This window comes from Tamandua tetradactyla, chromosome 13, assembly GCF_023851605.1.
Source record: "Tamandua tetradactyla isolate mTamTet1 chromosome 13, mTamTet1.pri, whole genome shotgun sequence".
Classification (NCBI taxonomy): Eukaryota; Metazoa; Chordata; class Mammalia; order Pilosa; family Myrmecophagidae; genus Tamandua; species Tamandua tetradactyla.
Genome location: NC_135339.1, coordinates 11,322,133 through 11,329,583, shown reverse-complemented (window position 1 = coordinate 11,329,583; position 7,451 = coordinate 11,322,133). Strand labels below are relative to the sequence as shown.

The following is a 7,451-nucleotide window of genomic DNA, read 5'->3' as shown; positions in this document are numbered from 1 at the left end:
TCTTTTCCTCTGTTCCTTCTCCTGGAATCTTGATTTTGTGAATAATTTTCTCCCCATCTCCTGTGATTTGTTTTACTTCTCTCCTTCACTCAGTGTCCCATTTACTTTTCAGTCCTGGAGGCTGTCCTGGCTTACAACAGATCAATTCTTTTTTCCATGAGTTTTTTCTGCCTCCAGTTACTTCCCCGATAGAGTATTCCGCCCCAGGGAGCCAGATGGCATCAATGTTCAAAAAGATTTGTTCTTTCATTTAGGTGATCCAGTGATCAGAAACTGGGTTGGATTTGTGCACTGCTTGCCACCAGTTCTGCCATGGCTCTCTTTTGTTTCCACGTTGGGGTGTCCTGCCCAAGAAAGCCAGATCTGAGGTCAGCATTCAAAGCCGTGTGTTTTTTCATGTAGGTGCTCTAGCAATTAGAGTATGGGTTGGGTGTGTGCACCTCTTACAAACAGTGGTGCCACGGGTTTTGTTTCCTGGGGACTCTTTTGTATGTACATGCTCACCAGCTGCTGGATTCCATCCTGGGCTTCATGGCCTTGGGACCCTGTGCCTGGGTATGCATGGGGTTCTGACTCGCTGCTGTGAGTGCCTCTGTGTTCTCTGTCTGTGGCAGGAGGGACATGGGTTGTGCTGCCTCTGGGCAACTCCCAAGCTGCCTGGGACTGAATGAGGGGGAAGAGTCTGGCCTGGCAAGCTCAGGTAGTAGATCTCACTTTTAAAAAATTATTGATGTTCTTCATTTCTTTTTCTTTGATTTAGAGTTTGTGAAGTCCTTTTCCAGTTACCATCATCCTCCAGAGTTCCAAGCAAGTAGGATTTACCTTTTATTAGTTGATTCTGAGGGGAGACTTCTCAGGGGATGTATTACATTGCCACATGGATTCCCTTACACTGTGGTAGGTATTCTTTTTTATTCCCATTTTACAGGGGGCACAACCATAGCTCAGAGAGGTTGAGCAAGTTGCTTGAAGTCACGCAGCAGAAATCAACAAGGTCAGGATTTGAATCCATGTAGTCTGGCTCCAAAGGCTCTGCCCTTAATCATTTTACTATACTGCATTGTATAAACTCATTAGCCTCCATGGAAGAAAAGTCCCCAACTGCTCCACCATTTGGAGTACTTAGATTCTAAGGAATAGATATTTTCCAGAGGGGAAACAGATAGAAAGATCCTGTTTCTGGCAGATTCCTAGAGGCCCGGAAGAAGATGAATTACTCACTTCACAGGCGAATGGCACTAAGGCTTATTTAAGCCTTTGCTATGCCTGGTGGGCTGATGCTGACCTATCTTTTTTTTCCCAGATGGGTCCACGATACCCAGAGAGAAAGGTATATATTTCAGGGAGGTGTGTGTGTGTGTGTGTGTGTGTGTATTTTGGGAATGTGTCAGGAAAGGCTTCCTAAGATGCTGACATTTGAGCTCATCAGAGGAAAGTTTGTTTGGGGAGGGGGTCGAGGCTTGGATTGAGAAAGGACATGTGACAGCAAATGGAACTCAGATTGATCATGGAGTAGTTTTGTAACTGTTAGTAATTCAGTGTTGAAGCATAATATTACCAAATTAGAGAGAATGTGTCAAAAACCAATTTACCACATCAAAGAGGGAACAAACACAATGGTAAAGCTGGTTCAAAGGAGAGTTTGGGAGTCCAAAGTATATAGTCAATTAAAGGAAGAATACTGAAATTAGATACAAAACTGGTTAACATTCAACATGGTAATAAAACTATCTTTTGGGTAACTTTTCTACTGGAAAAATTAATTTATTTCTTTAGTAAGTAAAAATGATCTATAACTTATCAATGTTTTAAAGTTGACATGTACTTTCACAGAGTCTGTCAATAGTATATAGTAAGTCAAACAAAATTGCTTTTACCTGGAACGTTAGGGAAGGAGTTGGGCTTTTTAGACAAGGAACCAATATTGAAAGGCACTAGAGGCCTTTGTGCCCTATTTCCAAGTTTGAGTTCTATTTTCTTAACACGAGTGAGGCTGGCACTGGGAAGAAGTGGTTGACGATGCTGGTGAGTTAGGCAGGCCTGATGTGGAAAGCTTTGTCTTTCTGGCTAAGATGTGTAGACTTCAACCTTTCCAAGTGCGATGGCATTGAAGCTGGGAAATAACCGTCTAGTATTTGTTTTTCAATTCATCGTTTTGGCTGTTATGTAGAATATGAATTATGGGACACAGCAAGAGAAGGAGAGCAGTTGGTGGGCTATTGCCCAAATGATTGTCAGCATGAGCAGGTTCTAATTTTTGGAACATCCTCTTGCACGGAGGAGAGGATGCTTGGGGAGGAGGGTGGCTGGGGTTAAGGAACAATTATGGACTTGGGGGAGAATTGATGAACCTCCAGACTCAGTCAGGAAGTGTGGGGAGAGAGGGAGGGATAGGAATGATGTCTTGGGTTTAAAGAACATAATTTACAAGCTTCTCCTAAGGAGGACACTTGTTATCAGAAGCAACCTTCATTTCTAGCCAGCTGGAGGGGGTCGAAGTTTTGACCTCAGACCTAATCGTCCTGTGGCTCTCACCTAGGCCGCATGTCCCTCTCTTAGCGTGGACTGTACCCTGGATGTGGGGATGTTGAGTCACCCCCTGTAAGAGATGCCCTTGGTTTTTCTCCAGATTTCTCCTGGGGTCCTGGGGTGGGCTGTGCAGAGGCTAAGCCCCACATTGGCAAGAGCTTCTCTAGGATAATGGTCTTCTAGTAACCTCTATGGCAGTGGTTACGGAAGGAGTTGGGTGACCTGTGAATAATTTCAAAGTGAGAAAAGAGTCAGTTTATCCAGGGGCACAGACATTTTCAAATTCATTCTTGCTCAGAGCTAGGCTTCTTTAAGATCCTACAGCGAATGAATAGTGGGACTGTATTTTAATCCCAGGCTCTGTCTCCAGAGTCCAGTCTCGTCTACCGTTCCACGCAGAAGGCTGGGACTAAGTCTTCAGGGAAGTTGATTTCAATTCTGTTTTATATAGTAAATGGTCAGCTCTGGAGGGCTGGGTGGTAGGGGTAAGTCCAGGGTTTCATTCAGGCAGGTTCGCAGGGACTTCCAGGCCAAGATGCTTTCCTTCTGATTGTGGCTTTTGAACACTAGCCTTGTGTCAGGAAATGGTATTTTCCCATTCCAGAGCAAAAATAGCATGAGATGGTAAGCTATGATGGCTGCGTATTTGTGCAGGAATGAAAAAACCAGAATCTGCGGAGCACGTCAGAGCCAGATGCATCTCGTTTGTTCTGATAAGTAACAAGAAAAATGTGATTGTATTTCCAAGTTCCAGCCTCTCAAGGTAATTACATGCAGTGTTATATCATCCAGGATCAAAGGGTGATCTTTGGATCTGAGTTGTAAATGAGTTACTACACTTGGCAAGTGAACTGACAACTGCCTGGGCCTGTTGTGAGATGAGGCAGGTATGCCAGGAGACCCTGGCCTTGGAAGGATCACACAGCAAACCAACTAAGGCAGGCGGCACAGTGTGAAGACAAATTGGCATGGAGAGGGATGGTTTGAGCATGGATATAGGACAGAGTCATTGAACACAGAAATCCCAGGAAGGGAGGAGGTTCTCAGAAAAATTCAGCTTGGGAGCCATTCTTTTCTATGGAACATAGGACCGTCTGCAACCTGAATCCCCTACCCCAAAGTGGCTGCCAAAAGAAGAAGGTGTTCTGTTGCAGATATTTGCAGAGTGGGCTTGGGAGGAAATGTTGTTCTTGAAGTTCCAGTAATTACGTACATCTGTCACCAACACATGGAAAGTTGGAATAGCTCAAGGAATAGACTTATGCTTGCCTAAGCTAGTGCTTGCAAGGCTAAACTTGAAGCAATTTTCAGACACAGAGTTTGAGGGTTCTCTACAATGAGTTTATTGACCCTGATAGAGAGAAAAGAGTGATTCAGTATAGACCAGTCAGAAGTGTGTATGTGTGTCTATGTGTGTCCCTGTCACAGAAAACTGAAGTGTCTGCCGGAGTCCAGTCCAGCCTGCGATTCTTGGATGTGGGCAGAGGGTGAGGCAGAACTGGACACCTAAAGAGGGGGAAGCTGCCAACATGATCAGGCACATTTTTCAGCCCCTCCTGAAATATAGTCTGCTGTCCAGTACATACGTATGTGTACGTGGATATGTATGTGTTACAAATATCAGCAATTATTAAGCTGTGTTAGTCCATTTGCCATATTACGAGTTGTCTCAATTTGCCTGAGCTGCTACCACAGATATACCACAAACTAGTTTTGGCTGAACCACAGGAATTCATTGGCTCAATGTTTTGAGGCTAGAAGAAGTCTTAAATCAAGGTATTGGGGGAACTTGCTTTCTCCCAGGCCCTGTGTGTTTTGGTGCTGGCTGCCAGCAGCGCTTGGCTTCCTTGGTTTGTATCCACCTCCCATCACGCCACATGGCGATGTCCTCTCCTTTCTCTTCTGGGTTCCTGCTGATGTCAGGATGCTGGCACCTGCCTGTGTGGCTTTCTCTGACTTCTGGCTTCCAGTTTCTCCTCTTTATAAGGCCTGCAGTGATATGGATTAAGACATACCCTCATTCAGTTGGGCCACACCTTAACTAAAAAAACAAATCTTCAAATTTACGATGGCTCCACATCCACAGGGACGTGGGTTAAGAGACTGTATTTGCTGGAATACATAATTCAGGCTGCTGTGCTCATATTCCATGAAATGTTAAGAAGCATTGTACCAAAAGACTTCCCTGCCCAAAGAAATTTCATTTAAAAAACTGGCCTTTTAACTGGAGGACTTTTCTGAACCTTGTGCACAGAAAAGACCACAAGCTCTTGTGCAAGGTGAAGAGGAGTTAGAGCGTGTTGGGTTTCCTCCATTTATCCAGTCTTGGCACCTCCTTTTTTTCAGAGGGGGCGATGTCTGTCTATTAACCACATCCGTATATATCTGTTTCCTTCTAGTAAATTGTGTATATAGTTCATTCCATGCAGTGGGTGGAGGTCTTTACATTTTTATCTTTAAGGCATTTCGCATTACAAGAACTTTTACACATTTATAGTTCAGAACTTTCCTGAGAATGTTCAGCCTGGAGGAGAAAAGGGCAGGCAGGGAGAAGGTCCTGGATCGCGTGGGTCAGCAGATAGGCTCTACGGGGAGAGAATACACAGTCTGGGAAAAGGATATGTTGTCTAGAGAAAACTTGGGTGGTGGGAAACAGTCCAGACAAGTGGATATGAAAAGGTAGGACAGGAATGAAGAGACTCTTGCAGAAAAGCAGAGAAAGACGAAGAGGATAAAGAGGGAGTGGAGGTGAGACTGCTCAACCACGAGGCTCTGAGCCTCTGCCGATGAGGACATTTGAGCTGCTTCTTGCTGCTGGGCCCTACGTGAGGCTATTGCCCATCCAGTGCACAGGTCAATAAGCTGGAGCTTTGTGGCCAAACAGATCTGCATTCAAATCTTTCTCACCTGTTCCTGGCTTGGGGGTTTTGAGTAAGTTACTATGCTTCTTGGGTACTGACTGCTCCCCACTTTTGAAAGGAGTCAAGGAGATGATAAAGCCTGTAAACTCAGAACCTTCCCTCTTGCCCTGTAGAAACTCATGGGCACAATCCTTAGCCCTTTTAAGGTCTCTTCTTTTTCTGGGACTCAATGTCCCTTTGTTCCTTCAGAGGCTTTGCCTCCTTACCTCTTTGTGCTCCCCACTCCTCTCAAACTGGCTTCATCTCCCCCTCCAAGTGTCTGCTCCTCCAAGGCTCTTCCTTCCTCCATCTGGGCCCACAGCGGTTCAGCCCTTGGAAGTTCTGGAGAGCTGGATTCCTCATAACAGGGCTCTCCTCCTTAGAGAACTAATTGTTTCCTGCAGAGGGCAGCGGCAGTTCCTCCAGGGCAAGCTGGTTGCTTGTCCTGGTATGTCTGTTTTGCTTTGTGGCATTATGTTCTACCAAGCAGATTGAAAAAGAAATTTCAACCCCAGTGTGATAGAACTATTGGCAGTGTGACTTTGGGAAAAGTCTTTAATCTCATGCTTTGTTCCGCTTGACTCAAATTGTCACCTACTCTCGTTCAAAATGAGAATCAAAGCTTCTCCAATCCTGAGCTTTTCCCTGCCATGGTTTCGCACAATTGCTGTCTGTCGGTTACATTCAAGAAAGAACTCGGGCAAGTCGGAGATGGCTGTCGTCAGCGTCCTGAATTCAGGAGATATGCCTTGATTTTATCTGCGGGAACAAAGAATTATTTAGGAGAGGGTTGCTATGGCACTAACTGTGAAGAACATTGTGCTTTGGAAAATGTCGAGTGAGTAATTTTTTGAAGATTTATTAATTTTCCTCTGACTTATAAATGTAATATATGTTCACAGCAAAAACAGGAATGCAGAAAAGTGAAGAGAAGAAGAAAGTGGAGAACTATTATCGAAATTGAAATTATGAGTGGGTAAATAAAATTAATAAAAACATTAAAATGAAAGGAAATGAAATTTATGGCATATTTTCACATTTTCTAATTATCTCTCATAAACCAACAAATGATCAGCCTGCAGACATGAGTTGGTTTCATTCATTTAACATTATATAATAAAGAATTTCTTGCCTCATTAAATAATCTTCTACTCATGTTTTTAATAGCTATTTCACCATATAGATTTACCACAAACAATTTATCCTTTCCCTTATTGCTACATAGCTCTAATGTTCCAAACTCAGGTTGCTGGTATTATTTTTGGTATTGTAAATATCAGGTTGATAAATATCCTTGTAGAGCTATGTCTTTGCACATCTCCAATTATTCTCTTAGAATTCTTTCCTAAAAAGCATGACCTGATTCACAGCCCTGGATCTGTGATTACAAATGGCCTTGCAGAAATGCATCACCAGTTTACATTCTCATCAGAAATTGATGGCCATTCCAACCTCACCTCACTAACCTGGGTTCAAAGCACTGCAATGCAGTGTTGCCAATTTGATACGTGAACAGCACTATCTCATTACTGAGTTATTTTCTATGTCTTTGATTTCACATGAGATTGACTCTTTCATTTAATGTTTATTATTCTTTGATTTTCTTATTTTATAAATTGGCTTGTCTTTGTCCTTTGCCCATTCGTCCATTGAAGGATTACTAAGCCATTAATGCTCTCTCTAATGTACATAAGAAAGATATTAACCTTTTATCTGGCATACAGATTACCCATGCTTTTCCTGTGTCCTCATTTTAAATTTTGTTTAAGGTATTTTGGGATATACAGAAGCTTAAAAATTCCATATAGTAAAATCGGTCAGATTTTTAGTTTATTGTTCCTTTTGTATTCTTATATAATTACAATGACCTTCCTTATTCTACAATTAGTTATGTGCTTCTGTTTTCATCTATGGTAAGTTCTTCAATTTGGCTTGTTATATTTTTGGAATTTATTTTAGTTTATGGCATGAGGTAGGGATCTAATTTATGATTAAAAAACACTTAACCAGTTTTCTCTGTAT

At 42.7% G+C, this 7,451-nt stretch overlaps 1 long non-coding RNA gene across 1 annotated transcript; it reads left to right on the top strand.

Annotated features, from left to right (window-relative positions):
- Positions 1 to 249: 249 nt before the first annotated feature.
- Positions 250 to 6,406, top strand: LOC143653021 (uncharacterized). Its single transcript, XR_013161027.1, has 3 exons — positions 250 to 368; positions 761 to 897; positions 6,332 to 6,406. It is a non-coding gene; the product is annotated as an uncharacterized LOC143653021 (long non-coding RNA).
- The last annotated feature ends 1,045 nt before the right edge of the window (positions 6,407 to 7,451 follow it).